Here is an 18,007-nt window from a genome sequence, read left to right as displayed (position 1 = left end):
TTTTAAAAAAAATCATTATTGCTTCCTTCAAACGCAAGTGAGTTTGACCACCAAGAGTGTAAAGTGCCAGTCAAGGGCACTTCAAAACCAAGTATGCAGGCAACTCAGACACATTCTTCCTGCAAACAAGACTCCCTAGGAGCTGCTGAGCCAATCAAATAAGCTCACCTCTTCCCACACCCCTGGTCTGACAGTTGAAAGGTCAGCAGTCACTGGGGCAGGGGACACACATCTTCACATTTCCTGGAGGAGGGCTTGGTCTGCAATCACCACAGATCCTTCACAAATAACACAGTTAAGGATGAAAGCAGAATCAAAATCCACAGTCAGAAAGTCTGCCAAACTCTATGGACAAGGAGGAAAAAGAAAGAGCCACACCACCAACCATTATTGATACCTCATTGTCTCTCACCATGCTGGCTTGGCAGGTGTCCAGGTCCATATATACCCTAGGGAAAGCAGGGCACGCTTGCCAACAATGTTTGCCCTTTCTCTTCCTTCTACATCTTTCTCCACTATCAGCAATCCCCCCAACCCATCTCACACATATGCACGCATGCACACACACACACGTGCATGTCACATATCTCTGTGGGTCTCTTATAAGAAAACTATGGTAACTGGAAAATTATTGTTGAAATATGTATAATTTTATTTTAAGGTGCCACAAATTGTATGATGCATCACAGATTTCACAGTAGCTTTACAGGAGGAAGAAGGTCCACAGATTAACTGTGCAAGTTATAAACTTTTAATAACTGACAAAAGCATCCATATATCTGCACAATTATAGACTACCTCTCTTCTTCACTGTAATGAACAAAATTTGAGTTGAAGATTTGTTCATATATATTGTCTTAAAGAGTCTTTGGGTTCACTTTCAACCCTTGACAGCTTTGCCTGACACCACGGTGACAAGCTGTTTTTCATAACCAGTGCTCATTATTTTGTTTCTTTAGCCCTTGAAGATTGACAGTATAATTCTGAGAGATATTGAAAAATATCAGAATTTCTTCTGCATTTCCTATTTGGTTAAACTAAGAGTTTGAAATTTTTTCCTTCACTAAATTACATATCCCTGGAAGTTGAACAGCTTTTCTTGAAAGTCAGCCCGAAGTTTTTGACAGGTGTGTTACTCGTAGAAGTTGAGCCCTTTCACCGTCCGTCTTGGCAGACTGTCACCTTCAAGAGAAAAACCAATCTTAACATTCAGAAATAATCAAAAAGCAATTTAAATCTGCAGGGCAATCTTTTTAAAGTACCAAAAGTTAATTTTATTTATATCACTTAGGAAAACCTATTCAAATACTCTTTCTCCATCTCTGTCTCCCCTTCACTCTGCTCCGCACCACACAGAACAAAACCAGACAGCGCCCTGACGTCCTAATGCCCATCCGCTCCTCGGAGCGCTCCTCTCCTATTCTGTCCTGCTTTCTAAATATCTTCCTTCCATAAGGACACCCTGTAGGTCTCAGTGTTGCCAAGTTGACTGTTGTCCTCTCACCCATGACCCAAATGCGGCCCAAAAACCCAGAAACCAATGGAGTGAAGAGGCTTCTCCATTGCAGGAGGGGAGAGTCAAAGGCTTATACTGTCTTATCAAAGGTAGATATTCAGGGCATGAGTGGTGATTCTTCAGATACATTAACTGGTGACCCCCCCCCCAAATCTTCTAGCTTTGAACCATCCTGTTTATGCAGGATTTGACAATTTCTTTTGCCGTAAATTGAATTGCCTGGTAGGTGTCAGTCAATCTTCTGTGTACAAAATAGCACGCAGTCGAGTGCAGTCATTTTGAGAGCATTTAGAGCAACATTCAATAACTCTAAGTTTAATTAAGAGTCAACATTAATTACTCAATGGCTAATTTGGTACATTTTCTACATTTGTAGATAATAACAACTACGTCAAAATATTGATTTGCATGCACCTGGCAATTTTCTCTTATCACTGGTTTTAAGAAGTATCTTAATTTCACTGGCTATTTAGTTGAGGAAATATGGCATTTGGGGTCTCCTAGAACTTCTGAGGGTTATATATATAATATTAAGAGGAAGTTTGTTTTTAAAGGACTAAATCCATTCTGTTTTCCAAATTTTACCTAAAAATCATAAGATAGGATATTTCAAATGAGATTATTAAAGCACGTAATTTTGAACAACTTTGTGTTTTTACTTCCCATTTTTAAAATTAAGGTATCATTTGCATACAGTATTATTTTTCCATTTACTGTAGAGTTCTGCAGTTTTTGACAGACACGTACAATCACGTAACCATCACCTCAATCAAAATATGAAACAGTCCCTGTAAGTTGGCCTTTTCCAGAGGGTCAGAGACATGGAATCACACTCTGTGTGGTTCTCTCCACTGGGACATTTGAGATCCATCCACACTGTTGAGTACACCAACGATTCATTCTTCTTTTAACACCGAGTAGTATTCCACTGTAATGTCCCACAGTTTATTTTTCAGCTCCTTAGATGAGGGCTGTTTGGGTTGAGCAACTTTATGCTGTGTGTTCTGCGAGGAATGAGGTCCATGTTGACTAGACCATAGCTTTCAGACCCTGATTCTCATCCCCAAAATATCCTCATATATATTTTAGCTGGTTTAATAAAATTTGAAGTAAGTACCTTCCCCTAGTTCACATTTGCTAGCTTACTTTTACTGTCCATTATATTTGTAGGGCTGTGAAGTGGAACAAAGTAAACAGAGGAGACTATGGAATTTAGAATTTAATGACCTGACTTCAATTTTAATATTGAGCAGGTTATTTAATCTTTCTCACCCACAGTTTCCTGATTGTAAACAGGGGATAAGCACGTTCACTTGGTCTTGTGATGATGAAATGAGGTAATATATCTAAATGAATCAAGCAGAGTGCCTGGAACATAGAAAATATTAGCTCTTATTCAAACCTCAGTCTGATTGTGTTGTTATTTTGAGATATTTACCTATGGATTTTTAAGCTTTGCTTTCTTTGGAGTTGTTGTTTTCTCCCTCTCTGTCAGTTTCTCTTTCCCTTCTTGTCTTCAAAGCAGGGAGTTGTCTGTAAGAGAGAGAAGTGGCAAAGCAAAACATTTAAGCTCCTTACATCTTTTTAACATTTGTTTCACTAAAAGCCACAGTCTGAGAGTCTTGGAAGAAACGTAGAGAAGGATCTCCTCTCTGCGGGGCAGAAATCCTTTCTGGGGGTGGAGTGATGGTGGGAGGAGTGAAGGATGCCTAACGCAGAGCAGGCTGGGGCGATAGAGAAGTACCCCCCAGCGAAGTTCCCGGGATGGTGGCAAACCCTCAGAGGAAGACCCCAGCAAAGAAAGGACCCAGATCACACATCTAGCAAAATGGGATTTGGGGCAGCCTTACCAAAAAATTCCCATGCTCGTGCTCCAAGCATCTGGACTTGATGAAGCCATGCAAACAGGAGTGAGGGCCATGTCAGCAGCATCCTGTGGGTATGAATGACTGGGATAAGATCCGTTGCCCCCTCACCTCCAAATCTGCGTACTGTGTATGTTTCCAGAAGCGTGGCACAAGGCTAGGAACTGAGCATGTGGCAGGGGCAGAGGTGGGTTGGGGAGGAATCCCAACAAAGATCTAGAATTTTTTCTTCCTTTTCTGCCAGTCTAATAGAGAGGTGCTCAGAGCCAGAAGTTGAGTAAGAGACAATAAAGAAAATTTAATGTCTTGCACCCCTGAGCCCATAAGCCCACTATAATAGTAATTTCAGAGTCAGACACAGACACAATTTCCCCCCTTATGTTGTTTCACATGTTTGTTCATCAAACTGTATAAATTAGGGTACAAAACTGCGTAGGTACAATCATCAGGTAGCGGAGTCATAATCAAAGTCAATTTCTATAATAAATGATGAAATCCTTATAATCCTGCATTAACATGTCCAACAGTCATTTCTTTATGAAAGTGCATTACCAAATCATACTGCCTTAGTCCCTCAGAAAAGGAGCATGTTGGGAAAGTGTTACACTTTTTATAACAATCTCCATTCACCCCAGGCAAGTAAGATGTTTTACCCTGCATATAACTCATTGTTTCCCTGAATATTGCTGTCATTTGTACTCACTATTTATGCATTTGTTCTTTCTCTCACTCACTAAGTGCCTAGCAAGTTCCAGGCTCTGCAGTCAGCACATCAACATCATCTGGACATGTACAAAGTCTTTAAGTGCTCTAATCTGACCCTTCCTTTATTCTTGACATGTATCTGACCTCCATTTTCTGAGGATGAAAATCAAGCCCAGAGAACATGCCTAAGTCCCTGACAAAGTTCAAGGGTTCAGACTCCTTTCATTAGGAGAAAAGAATTCTAAATGGTGGGAGCCCCACTATTAACCTACAGTGAATTCCCAGAATCCTACTCAAGGCACTTTAAAAAACTAGACTTTCTGCAGTAACAGAAAGACATACTAACACTGTCATTCTACTTATACTGTGAGGAGGCCCTGTAATGGCACAGGCCAGTAAGCCTGTTTGGGTACATTAAGAACTACTCTGAAATAAAACCGATGACTCAAACATTTGAAAAAAAAACCCCTGCAAATATTCACTAATTATTTTCTCTAAATTAAAGACCTTTTATTATTTGCTGGCAGCCTAGATGATTAGAATAAGAAATTAAAAATATCTAAAGAAGAGTTCTTGTTTTGAACCTTAAAATATATTTAGGAAGACATTTGAGCTTTACATACTTCCAATCCTCATTTTTTTGGGTTGTTTTCTTAACCAAATCAAACTGAGCAATCAACCAACTTGATGCAATTGATATTTACAGAACATTTCACCTGACAACACAGAATACACATTATTCTCAAGTGTACACGGAATATTTACTAAGATATACCATATTCTGGGCTATAACAAAACATTAACACATTAAAGATAATAGAAATCACACAAAGTATGTTCTTAGATCACAATAAAATTAATTAAGAAAACAGTAGTAGAAAGATATCTAGAAAATTCCCAAACATTTAGAAATTAAAGAATGCACTTCTAAATAACACATGGGTCAAAGAGAAACCTCAAGGGAAACCTAAAAATATTTTGAATTAAGTGAAAATACAAATATCAAAATTGGTGGGATGTGGCTAAGCAGAGCTTGAGGGAAATTGGTAGCATTAAATGTATGTATTAGGAAGGAAGCACATCTGAAATCACTAATGTAAGCTTCCAACTTAAGAAGGTAGAAGGAAGAGCAAATTAACCCTAAATCAAGCAGGAAAAAAAATGTAATAAATACTAGAGCATAGATCACTGGAACTTCCCCTAAGATTAGGAACAAATCAAGGATATCTACTCTTGCCACTTCTACTCAACTTTGTATCCAAGGTAGACCCAGGGCAATTAGGCAAGAAAATGAAATAAATGACATCTAGTTAGAAGGGGAGAAATAAAACTATACCTATTTGCAATGACATAAAGAAAGTCTTAAGGAATCCACTTAAAAAAACCAGTAGAACTAATCAACATGTTCATCAAAATTGCAGGACATAAGATCAATATACAGAAATTAATTGTATTTCTAGCACCAACAATAAAAAAATCCAAAAATGAAATAAAGAAAAAAAATTGCACTTATAAAGCCATCAAAAAGAATAAAATGCTTAGGATTACAATTTAATAAAGAAGTGTAAAACTTATAAGCTGAAAACTACAGAACATTGTTGAGAGATGATAGCAAAGACCTAAACAAATGGAAAGACATCCCAAGTTCATGGATTAGAAGTCTTAATATTATTAAGACAGCAATACTTCCCAAATAGATCTAAAGATTCAGTGCAATCTGTATCAAAATTCTAGCTGGGTGTTTGCAGATACTGGCAAAGCCAATCTTAAAATTTCTATGGAAACTCAAGTGACCTGGAACAGCCAAACAATCAAGAAAAGAACAAATAAATTGGATTTCCCAATTTCATATTTTAATGAAAAGCTACAGTAATCAAGAGTGCACTGGCACAAGGATAGTCAACTGATTTTCAACAAGGATGCCAAACAATTCAATGGTGAAAAAGTAGTCTTTTCAACAAATGGTGCTTGGACAACTAGGTAACCACATACAGAAAGAATGAAGTTGAACCTCTTCCTCAAACCATATATAAAAAACATTTCAAAGTGGAACATATACTTAAAAATAAATGCTAAAACCATGAAATTGTTTGAGGAAAAATATGGGAGTAAATCTTCATGACTGTAAGTTAAGCAAAGCCTGATACAGCACCAAAGGTCAAGAAACAAAAGACAAGATGATAAACAGACTTCATCAAAATTAAAACCTTTTGTGGATGAAAGGACATTATTAATAAAGTGAAATGACAGCCCACAGAATGTGAGAAAATAATTTCAAATCATATATCTGATAAGAGCCTAATATCCTGAATATAAAAAGAGCTCTTACAACTCAATAATGGGAAGACAACCGAACTAAAAATGGGACAAAGAACTTGAATAGACTTTTCTCCAAAGAAGACATACAAATGGCTCAACGAGCACATGAAAAGATGGTCAGCATCATTAGTCATTAAGAAAAATGCAAATTAAAACCAGAATGAGATACTACATCACACCCACTAGGATGGCTTTAATCAAAAATGAATGAAGTACTGAAACACACTATGTGGATAAACCTTGAAAACTTTATGTTAAGTAAACAAAAGGCAAACAACAAAGGTCACATATTATATGGATTTTGTATGTGGTATGTTCAGAACAGGCCATAGAGTTGGAAAATGGATTAGAGTTTCCCAGGGGTTGGGAGGAGGGGGAAGTGTGGAGCTCGTCCTTAATGGTAAGGGGTGTTTTATGGAGTGACAAAAAGTTTTGCAATTAGAGGTAGCTGGTGGTTGCACAAACTGCAGAGAGATACATATAGAATAAAACCACAGAGCACTCCAAAAATGAAAATTGCTTATAGTTATATTCAGTAAAAGTATAAATATACGGGAAAGAAAAACCATGTATGAGGGCAGGAGATGGGAGTATATGTTCTCAGGTGATGAGGCAGAGGGTCATTGAAACGTTTATTTTATTTCTTAAACTGGGTAGTGGGTACGTAGGTGTTTGCTGCATTATTCTTAATATCTTACTGTAAATCTGAAATATTTAAAAATGACTATTGTTTAAGCAATCCAACTTCTCAAGTATAAAATGGGCCAAAGATATTAGTGTGAAGCTTGATGAATTTTCTCCAACACAACACAACTGCATAACCAGCACTCAGATCAAAAAACATGATACTACCAGCCCCCAGGGTCCCTAGCCCCTTGCAAGGCTATTTTAAGCACTACACTGACTTCTGACCCCATGAAAATGAATGCATTTCTAATAATGAGCACCTCCCTAGTGTCAGAAGGGAGTAGGGATTTGGGAAAGAAAATTTCTAGTTTTCATTTTACACAGTTCTATATTGTTTGAAATTTTGCCGTTAACTAATTTTTCCAGAGCTTTATATGTAGAAACCTCAGTGCCTAGAAGTTTGAAGTTTTTTGGCCTGCTGATTCTTGGTGGTTTTCATGTCTCCTCCGCGCTTGCTTCCCGTTGCTCTGGCCACACCCCACAATTTGCCACCACCGCATTGTGCTGTTTGAAATCAGAAGTGCCTTCATTCCATTGTCTCATCATGACCAATACCTCTCGCTTGGTTCTGGTCCTCTAACCCTTTCTTTTTGCAGTCCATCAGTGTCTCTCTTGTGTACACACACACACACACACACAGAAATGATGTTACTATCATTTCCCTGGTGACAGGCAAATAGACAAAGAAAGGGACAAATATTCTGATACAAGTACACCAGTCCGTGATGAAGAGAGGCTTCCTGGAGCAAATCCCACCCCCTTAGGGAGGGAATATACTTCACCCTCTCTCCAAAATCAACAGAACCTGATCAAAGAAAAATGGTCGGTTACGCCTTGAGAAACCTCCTAAGTCGCTGCTGGCCTTGCCCAATCAGTTCAAATAAAATCACTGTGCCGTGTTCGGAGATCTAAAACATTTCCTTTCTGCCAGCTCCGGCTCCTTTCCCCCCTCACCGCCCCCTGGGGAGCCCCCTTCTGTCACAGAGGTCCCGCCGAGTCTTCCTGGGTGGGAACGTAAGCTGGTCCCTCTGGGTGAAGCGTTCCTTTAGCAGTCCTCACTTCCTCTCTGCGTCTTCTTCCCTTCACAGAAACTGTTCACAAAACTGCCCTCTGCCTGCTCTCTAGACAGCTGATGCTTATCAGCAATGAAAACCCGCCCCGGTGTGATAAATACCATTTCTGTCTGCTTGGCAGTGGGTCACACAGAGGGAAGTGCAGGGAAAGCTGCTAGAAGGCATATTCCGTGGGATGCTGGGTTAATAAGCAATGGTGGGAGAACAAAAGATAATGCAAATGGGATACATGCATTTAGAGAGAGAGAAGGGACTCAATGTATGATCAACTGTAAAAGATACGGGTTTTAAAAAAATGAACCAAGGTTAATGAAGAAGACAGTATATTACTTAAACTTGGGAACTGGCATCTTTTAAACACATGAAAACAAAAACATTTCTTGAACTTCCTATTAAAAGGCTTAATCATAATGGTATCATTGCATTGATCTTTGCAGTACTTACACAAACACTGGCATAGAAAGTCCTATCTTAAAAGACGCTGTTCAAATATGTCACACACAGAAAGACAAATATTGTTTTTATCTCACTCCTGTGTGGAACCAAAAAACAAACTCATAGAAACAGAGAGTGGATTGGTGGTTGGGGGTCAGTGGGTGGCAGAGAATGGATGAAGGTGATCAAAGGGTACAAAACTTACAAAGGTAAACTTTTACCTTATACCTTCAAAGGGAATAACAAACTTACAGTTACAAAATAAATAGTCCCCAGGCCTGTAATGTACAGCATGGTGATTATAGTTCACAATACTGTATTGTGCGCTTGAACGTTTCTGAGAGAGTAGCTCTTTAAACTTCTCGCCCCACACATGAACAGTAACTACGTGAGGTGATGGATGTGTTAACTAACCTTACTGTGTAATCATTTTGCAATATATTTATCAAATCCTCACACTGCACACCTTAGACTTACACAACGTTATATGTCACTTACAGCTCAATAAAGTGGAGAGAAAAGAGATCCTGTTCTCAGAACCACATTTTTCTGTAGGTTATGCCTGTACCAAGCGGTGCCCTCTTCCTGCAGGACCTTGGGTCTGGTCTGAGCCACACAGCACCACATATATGCGCCCTGAGGTGGGAGGTGGGAGGTGGGAGTGGGTTTCTGATGCCCTCTGCAGTTGTCAATGCCTGCACGCCTGGGCCTAGTCTAGGAAACATCCGGGCCAAGCGGTGTCCAGCTCCTGGAAGCCCATTTGGATTCGCTGTAGGAAGGCTGGAGGACGGACCAGTGACACGGAGCAGGAACCAGGGTAGGAGGGCGCTGAGTCAAGTCTCTTAGGCCTCCTCTTGTGGGAGCCCCGCAGACGCCGCCGGACCACCAGCGCGGCCAAGTCCTTCACACCTCGCCCCTAACCTGGGTCTGAACCGCCGCGGAGGGCAAGGGTCACCGCTTCCCAGTCACACCCGCACTCTCTGATTTGCAATATTACCCACAGCCTCCGTGTTGTCATTCAATTCAGAGAAAGCCTTTCAACAAGGCCGCAGAGGTCATGGAGATGACTTGAAGCTCTGGGGAAGGCGGAGTTTTCCATTTCCTGACTTACCATCTGCCACTCAGTTTGAGGTTCCCTTTCTTCCTCTTAGCTTTAAAGAAGAAAAATTATTGAACAGCCCAGGGCTAAGGGTAGTGAAAAATCTCATTACATCTTCTCTGCTATCTCCTCTCAGAATGCATTTCCTAGTCAATACTCTTGCAACAAATCATTTTTAATTTGAAAGTCACACTCCGTCATAAAATGTACACAAATATTAGGAGGCTAGGCAGGGAATTGCTATGCTAAGCATATTGTAAATATAAGAACTGTTTCCCTAATGCAAGAGGAATAAATTATCAATTTATCTTTCCTTGGCTGTCTCATCTGGTTATAAACGATAGCAGAGCTTTAACTAAATACAAATATTGAAGTTCATTAAACAACTAAGATTTCATCCAAAAACAAAAACAAAGCAGTGGAAAGCTGGGACTTCTGCCACATCTCAGTAAATATAAATAGGGTACGAATTGGTTTAAATTAAACAAAATCATATCTAAATGCTGCTTGAAAGTTGCTTTAAAAAAATAAAGTAAACCTAATGATTTGAATAAAAGTGAAAATGACCTTTGACTTTTTTCTACTTTATTGCAATTAGGGATGAAAAGTTATTTCCTTGCAAATAATTGCTAAGATTCTATATAGTTTAATTTTGATATGTTAGTATTTGCATGCCACTTATCATAGCTTAAACTAGGACGAATGAAAGGTATTTTTGTGTTTTTCTTCTGCACACTTTGGGAAACCAGTCTGAAAGACAGCCCCAGAAATGACTTTGGATAAAGGAGGATCAGCAAATATGGTTCATATTTTTAAATATGAGTGTGGGTGTGAATGAGTGTAAGTGTATGTGTTTATGCGAGGGGGGTATATATATATGTGTGTGTATATATATATATACACATATATGTATATATATAAATAACAAAACACTTTCAATTTTTTATATATTTTTAAATTAAGCATATGCACTACTAGGTAAGCAAAAAAGAATTTTAATACAACATGCCTGCAAATCATTTTAGAATTCAGAAGCTAGGAGAGATCTTAGTGATTCTCTCTCTCTCTCTCTCTCTCTCTCAATTTACCGAAGAGCCAACTGAGATCCAGAAAAGGCCAGTGGTTCTCACGCACTGGACGGTGTGGAACTCAGATTGACACTTCATGATGCGACTTTCATGGTTCAGCTTTCTCATGGCTTCCTGCTATATTTTTCTTATTTCTACTTCACATTCAATATTTTCAGTAAAAGGAAAAGTATAAAATCAAAACCAAAGAGTCCATCTGAAAGAAAATTTAACTTGTGCTTGCTGCAGTAAGTTATAGCTCCTTTGCCCTCAAGTGAACATGTCAGTGACCAAGCTTTCATGGAAGCAACGAAACTCATTTCAGAGAGACTCACATTTTAATTTCCTCTGAACATTTTAAAGGTGCATGTATACAAAATAGGAGGGTGGGAAGGACCCTGGAGGTAGAACCTTAATGACAGTTGGAGGGTCTCAGGTGAGTTATGATCATCCCGGGTCTCAGATTTCTTGTCAATAAAATAAAAGGATTGGACTAGAAAATGCCAGGTGGGTTATTTACCCTAGGCCTTCATGGAAGGCTGCAAAATCAACCAGCAAGTATCAATTACAGTTGAGGAAGAAAAACTCAAGGATCAGAGACAGGAAAGCAGTCCTGGGTGTCAAGTATGAGGGATGAATTGAGGCTATAAACAGGCAGACAAGTCAAAAGGTCGTGAAATGGAGGAAGGGAACAGCTTTGGGAGAGAAAACAAGAATCCTAATTTTGTGTGGCCCTGGCTGCGTAGCACAAAGGGCTCATAATATTCATACCAATTCCCACATCTTCCTTGAAACCTCTGGCCACTGTAAACTGCAACAAAATCTTCTAGTCAAAGTAGAATACACTGACCTTAGGCTACACTGATTCACACATAACATTTGGCTGCCCTGGTTTTTGATCATTTCGTGTATTGGTTACATAATATTTTCTATGTGGATTCCTTGTCTTTCCCACTAGAATGCAAGAAAATTACAAATAAAGGCCATATTTTGCACTTGTAACTCTCAAGGTACCTAATGAAGCTATTTCATTGTAGACACTTTATAAATTGCCATATAAATGAATAAAAACAAGACTATTGCAAGATATCATCTAATCATTCATCCATCCACAATTCAATCATACGTCTATGGGCACCAACTATGTGTCCACCATTGCCTTAGATGTAGGGGATAAAGAAACCAATGAGAAAAGGAAAATCCCCATCATAAGGGTCTCTCTACGGAGCACACAGGCAAGCAAACACAGTATTATGACATCATGTACCAGTGTCATACGTGAAGCAACGGGAATGGAAAACAAGGAGCGGCCCCCTCTTCCTGGGGCGACCAGATGGTGTTCTCAGGGTAGGCTTCATAAAAGGAGGCGATATTTTTCCCCATGGTTTTTGAAGGATAATTAGGAGTTCTCCAGGAGTACAGGAATGGAAGAAATTGCAGTGTAGGAGTGTGTGATACAATTCATTGAACATGTCTCCATACCAGAATTCCTGTGCGTAAAGTGGTGAAGAATGTAGTTGGAAAAAAAACAACAACAGCCAGCCTGGCAAGAGTATTGGAAGCCATGATAAGTTAATCATCATCTCAGAGGGCAATGATTCCTAGATTTTTAGATTTTACCAGCTGCTACATTTCAAAAATGTTTAAAGATGACCATGTTTTCATTTTGCTTAAGTCATTTTTTTCCTCAAACTTATGCTTGCAAATACCAGCATTTCATGTAGGAAAAGGACTTTTTTTTTTTTTTTTTGAGAGGGCATCTCTCATATTTATTGATCAAATGGTTGTTAACAACAATAAAATTCAGTATAGGGGGGTCAACGCTCAATGTACAATCATTAATCCATCTCAAGCCTAATTCTCGTCAGTCTCCAGTCTTCTGAAGCATAACGAACAAGTTCTTACATGGTGAATGAATTCTTACATAGTGAATAAATTCTTAGGAAAAGGACTTTTTTTTAATGCAAAAAGTAGAAATCCCTGAAAAAGTCCTTTAAATGAGGTACATTTATTTTTATGGAAAATAGAATCCCAATCATTATCTTTATTTTTCCTTTAATTTTAATACATTAAGACTTCTATCACAGACTTGTGCTTGTTTCATGAGGTTGCATCTTAGGACCTCAGGTGGAGCCAATGAGGACGTAATGAAAAATTTCAAGTATGAGAATTAAAACAAACTTCTTTTTTTCTAAATAAAAATAACTCCTGTATTCCATGTGTTCCACAAACATTTTCCTATTTTGCATAGCTGCCTCTTTCATTGTCTCCACAGTGTGGGGACTGTAATGTCAAAGGGGGATTAAGCATATGGGTGATAGATATATTGGGGGCAGCAAACCAAGGGAGATCATACATAGCATCAGGGTCCACATTTGTGGCTAAATTTCCTCATTAAGGCAAAATTAGGCAATCCAGAAATTCACATCAGATCCCTCAGAGAATGTTATACTTAAGCCATTCCAAAATTACTCAAAAATACAAAATTTTAAATGATTTTTAGACTTAAATCTGGATCATTATACTCACAGATAAACTTTAATCTGTTTATTGGTTTGCTCATTTATATACCCTGTTAATCCCACAGAGACGCCCAAGTAGCCATACTTCAAGAGATCTTGTATTTTTATGATTAATGTTGACACATAACCTCAAATCAAAGAAATACTAAGTGATGGATGAAGTTCTAAAGCTTTGCAAGTTCAGTCCACTTGGAATTCACATCAAAATGTACACAGGCATGTCCCAGGCTCATGCTGAAACTGCTAAATTGGGCAGTAAATCTCATGAGGGTTCAGCGCATGAAATTTCTGGTATTTCCTGCTTTTAATTTGTCTTGAAATACTTCAAGGATAGCTTTTCTTATCATATTTCAGAACGTGACCTTGTAAAATGGAGACACATAGGAAATATTTGGTTTGTGTTAATAAGGTTGGTTCAAATGTGGCTCAGATTAGTTGTTACACTGCTAAGACCAATTCATGCACCCTCAACCAGAGGGAAAACAGAGCAAGAAGCTGTTTAGTAAGGCAATGAAAGATGTTCTTTAATTTAAAAAAAAGGAAAAGGAAAACTATTTTACAAATCCAAAATTATATAGCAGAAATTTATAGAGACAGAAACACCATTTTCAGATGGAACAACTAAGAAATTATTCCCCAAAGTCATCAAGCTTTTCATATTAAGCTTCCAATTTTTTATCCTCCCCACCCCCATTTTCCTTTCTCCACTTGGATACCTAAAATGTCAAAAATTCATTGACACTGTAATCCATACCTGGTGCCCCTAAGAGGTATGTGCACCTTTGTCTTAGTCTAATTCCTTTGTAAAGAAGCAGCAGTAATCTGGAAACACACTAAGAAGCATAAGATAAGAAATGAATGATAAAGAACTTGAGCATTCATGTTGATAATGTGCTTGACTAGTTAAAAGTCTCTATCCCCATTTTTTTTCAAACTCTATTGGGTTATAACCTGGGTTTGGCAAACATATACTGTTGCTAAGACTAATTTTGCTTGCAAGTTCTTTTCATCTGCTCTGAGAAAAGTTTTGAAAGTCAAAGGGTGTGCTGTCTATGAACAACTGTTTTGGGTTTTAAGGGAAATTTCATCTTCCTTTCACCACTGCCCCACTAAATCATTGATATATTTTATCCATAAAATTAAGTGCCATGATTATTTTTCCTAGTTCTTTTCTTCCTATACTAATTGTCCTTTGCCACTTGAATCTCAGATCAATAGTTCTATAGGAAATCATTTACTTTGGTTTAGGGAATATAATGGATCAGATTATATTTGCTAAAGTAAGTGACTATTTGTTCTCAGCCTGAGATCTTTTTACATGATCTAACATCAGTAGTTGAAAGGGAAACACTGCCAATCACATATAAACTCTCATAATTTTCCTAAGTGAAAAGGCTACTACTATTGCTAACTCAAGAAGACTCTAGAATGATTTTCATCTTTTACACTGACGACCCACATTCAGAATTCTGTATTGAGATGGGAGGGGGGGACTGGAGATACACACACACACACACACACACACACACACACACAGAGTAGAATGTTTATAATAGGATTGTACGTTTGTCTTAGTCAAGCACGCTAGTACACTGTTGATTTGTATGATGCAAAATAGTGGCTTATGACCCCACTTTCAGCAGTTTTCTCTCCTACTTATCAAAGATTAAATCTATATTTCCTAGTTTGCCCCAGATTAATTTATATTAAGGACTAGAACTTGCCCAAGTCACAGTAAAGCTTATTTTTATACTCCTTTCTGGTGCTCTGAGGAACTTGCCTAGCACATCAACCTTCTGAGTGGCACCTCCCAGCAATTCGGTTCTTTGAAGCTGAACCATAAGATACAACAGGTTACTGAAAGCTAGACTTCTGTTCTACTTTATTAGCTGTTCTATAGAAACTTATGCCAGTCTCTTGTTCAGCAAACAGTAAGTTTCTCAGGGAAATAAGGATCTAGTGAGCTTCAGACAGGGGCAGTTTCATGTTTTGTGGGACCTGGAGCTTATACAATGGGGAGGGTCACTTTTAAGAAAAAACATATAAAAGTATAAACACAAAATCAGGTACAATTAGGTACCTTTTAGAATGAAAGAGACATTCACAAGATATTTGGAGAGTCTTGGATATTTCTTCGGTGCTCTGTTGCTGAAATGCTTCCGTGAAATGCTTCCAGATTGCTTCTTCTTCCCGGCTGGAACATGGCCAGAAGCTCCCAGCATCCTCAACGGCTCCAGCAAGTGTTGGGCCCTCTACAGTCTTGTAAAGAAAGCTTCAAGAATAATACAAGACTTTTCGAGCTCCTCCTGACTTTTATAAGCCTTCGAATTTGGGGATGGGCCAAACTACTTGAATTGAGAACAATGACATTGCTGCCCTTTCAGCATTTCATGAGAACACCAGCTACTGTGAGGAAAGGGGGTGGGAAAGCTCTCCTGACTGGGCAGTTCGCAATCGCCAAACAGGTCAGACAGAGACAGATCTGGGCTTCTCTACCAGTACAATAACCATTTTTGTTGCTCATCCAGCTTGTGAAGGCCAACCTTCTACTAGATTATAAAATCAACAGTTCCCTTACACCTAGTAACACAGTTCTAAGATGAGAGTATAGCAGTGACTTTAGTAAAAACTGGCCCTATTATGAAATATTATCAAAAAGAAGGATCTTGATGATTCTAAAACTTAAAATCAAGCATTCTGCAACCAAACTTATATTTCTTGATGATTCTTCCCAACTTGTAATTGACTTAAAACTGCTCATTGCCACATAGCAAGTCTCTCCATTTTGTTATATTGGAATATGCATTGCAAAAGATTTATTTCCGAAGCTATACCTAGAAGTTGCAAATGTATTTCTGGGGACATAAAAAAATAGTCAAGATTAGTATTGTAGGCAAGCCATTTTAGCTTTACAAAAAGGGTTGGATTATGGACACATGTTTGTCCATCTGTTTGTGCATTAGGGTAATTCAAAATTGATTTTGATGAAACCTCTTGTTTCTGCCTGTGACAGTCTTTTGTATTGTAGATGACCACGAATTCAAGCATGTTTCTTTGTGAAACCCTTAATTTTCATAGAAAGAACATTCTTCCCACCTCTACAACACACACACACACACACACACACACACACAAACTTGCCAATGAAGGTATATGGCTCTGCACTTCTGTGTACTGTGACCAACTCTCCCAGTTTGCTGGGAATGTTCTGGCTTTTGCACTGTAAGACCTGCACCTCAGAAAACCCCTCAGTCTGTGGAAAACCAGGACAATCAGTCACCCTATTGATAGGACAAACCAGACGTGTTGTAAAATAAATCCTCACAGCTGCTAGACATAAAAAATCCAGAGGTACAAACCTGTCAATATAAAAGTAAAGAGGTACAGATTGCCAGTCATAAAATGAGTCATGGAGATGAAAAGTACAACATAGAGAAAACAGTTCAAAAAAAAATCCAGATTGGAATTGGGTTCTTAGCCTGGAACTTCCAAACCCTTAAGAGTCTAGAATGCCTTGGAATTATAGTTAAGATTTGCTGTGTTTGTGTATTTTTCTGTCAGAAAGCCTAGAGTTTTCACCAAATTTTTAATGTGGTTCACCTAAGAAAAAAAAGAAACCTACCTATGGAGGATTATCTGAAAGATGGAGAGGCCATAATTTGTCTAATACTCTGTTCTGCTTCACTGCACTTTGGATGAGACCTTCAGTCATGAGAACAAGTCAGAGCTGTTTGCCTCTGTGAGGATGCTGGCAAGGACATTGTTTATTATGTCTTGCTGTACCTTTTATAAGGAGTCTTGGAAGGAAATATCTGTCTTGTCTTGCTACCAGAATTCATATTCTTCTTTGAAGCTTATAGACAGATAACATTTTCCCTCTTCCCATTGTCTTCTAGACATCTTAGAAACAAACATACGGCCTACCTATAGACAGTATATAGCACTGCACCATATATATTTTTTGTATTAAATATACTCCTGGTTCTATTTCATGTTTCTGGGCTTGTTTTCCTTTTGTCTCATGTTTTTCTCCTGCTTCTAATATTTATTGTTCTATCAGTTAGGGATTAGGTTGGCTGTGAGCATGAGAAACTCTCAGAGGAGCTAAAACAAGAAGAATCGTATTTTGTTCACATACCAATGAATCTTTCCTTCAGGAGAGGAGACTCCTTGCCACAGCTGTTGTCTTGCACTTTCAGGATGGCAATTCTACTCCAGCACTGAATCCTCCTTCCAGGAATGAAGAAGAAACACAAATGTCAAAAACCATGTACCATTTCTGCTCGTTTTCATTAGCCAGAGCTTTATCACACGACAAACCCTAAATGGAAGGGACATTGGGAAATGTAATTTTTTTTCTGAGTCCACTGCCACCAGGACAAAATTAGGGTTTGATTGATAGAAAGAGGAGGAGGAACCCAATCAGCAGTGACCAACATAATTATCATTGGGAATTTTATGTTATCTTCATAAGTCACTTTAAGTGTCTTATAGCATTGTCGGGGAGGGCTTCATAATAACAAATAAATTCATCAAATTACAATAGGCTCCTGCAAAAGGTTCTCAGATAGTTTCTGGTATGATGTAATTGCACTTGAGGTGTATGAAGTATAATTCCTGACTAACCTGACTTCTAATTCAAAAATCTCAAAGTTATTCAATTGCTAGAACTAGGAAGACTGCAGCAAAATGTTATATATAACTCCCATTCTTAGTTAA

At 38.4% G+C, this 18,007-nt stretch overlaps 1 long non-coding RNA gene across 1 annotated transcript; it reads right to left on the bottom strand.

Annotated features, from left to right (window-relative positions):
- Positions 1 to 638: 638 nt before the first annotated feature.
- Positions 639 to 17,520, bottom strand: LOC140850626 (uncharacterized). Its single transcript, XR_012133575.1, has 4 exons — positions 17,427 to 17,520; positions 3,367 to 3,449; positions 2,955 to 3,049; positions 639 to 1,182 (listed from the first exon to the last, which is right to left on the bottom strand). It is a non-coding gene; the product is annotated as an uncharacterized lncRNA (long non-coding RNA).
- Positions 17,521 to 18,007: the final 487 nt, after the last annotated feature.

Source organism: Manis javanica, chromosome 7, assembly GCF_040802235.1.
Source record: "Manis javanica isolate MJ-LG chromosome 7, MJ_LKY, whole genome shotgun sequence".
In the NCBI taxonomy this organism is placed as follows: domain Eukaryota; kingdom Metazoa; phylum Chordata; class Mammalia; order Pholidota; family Manidae; genus Manis; species Manis javanica.
This window is presented reverse-complemented; position numbering and strand designations above follow the sequence as displayed.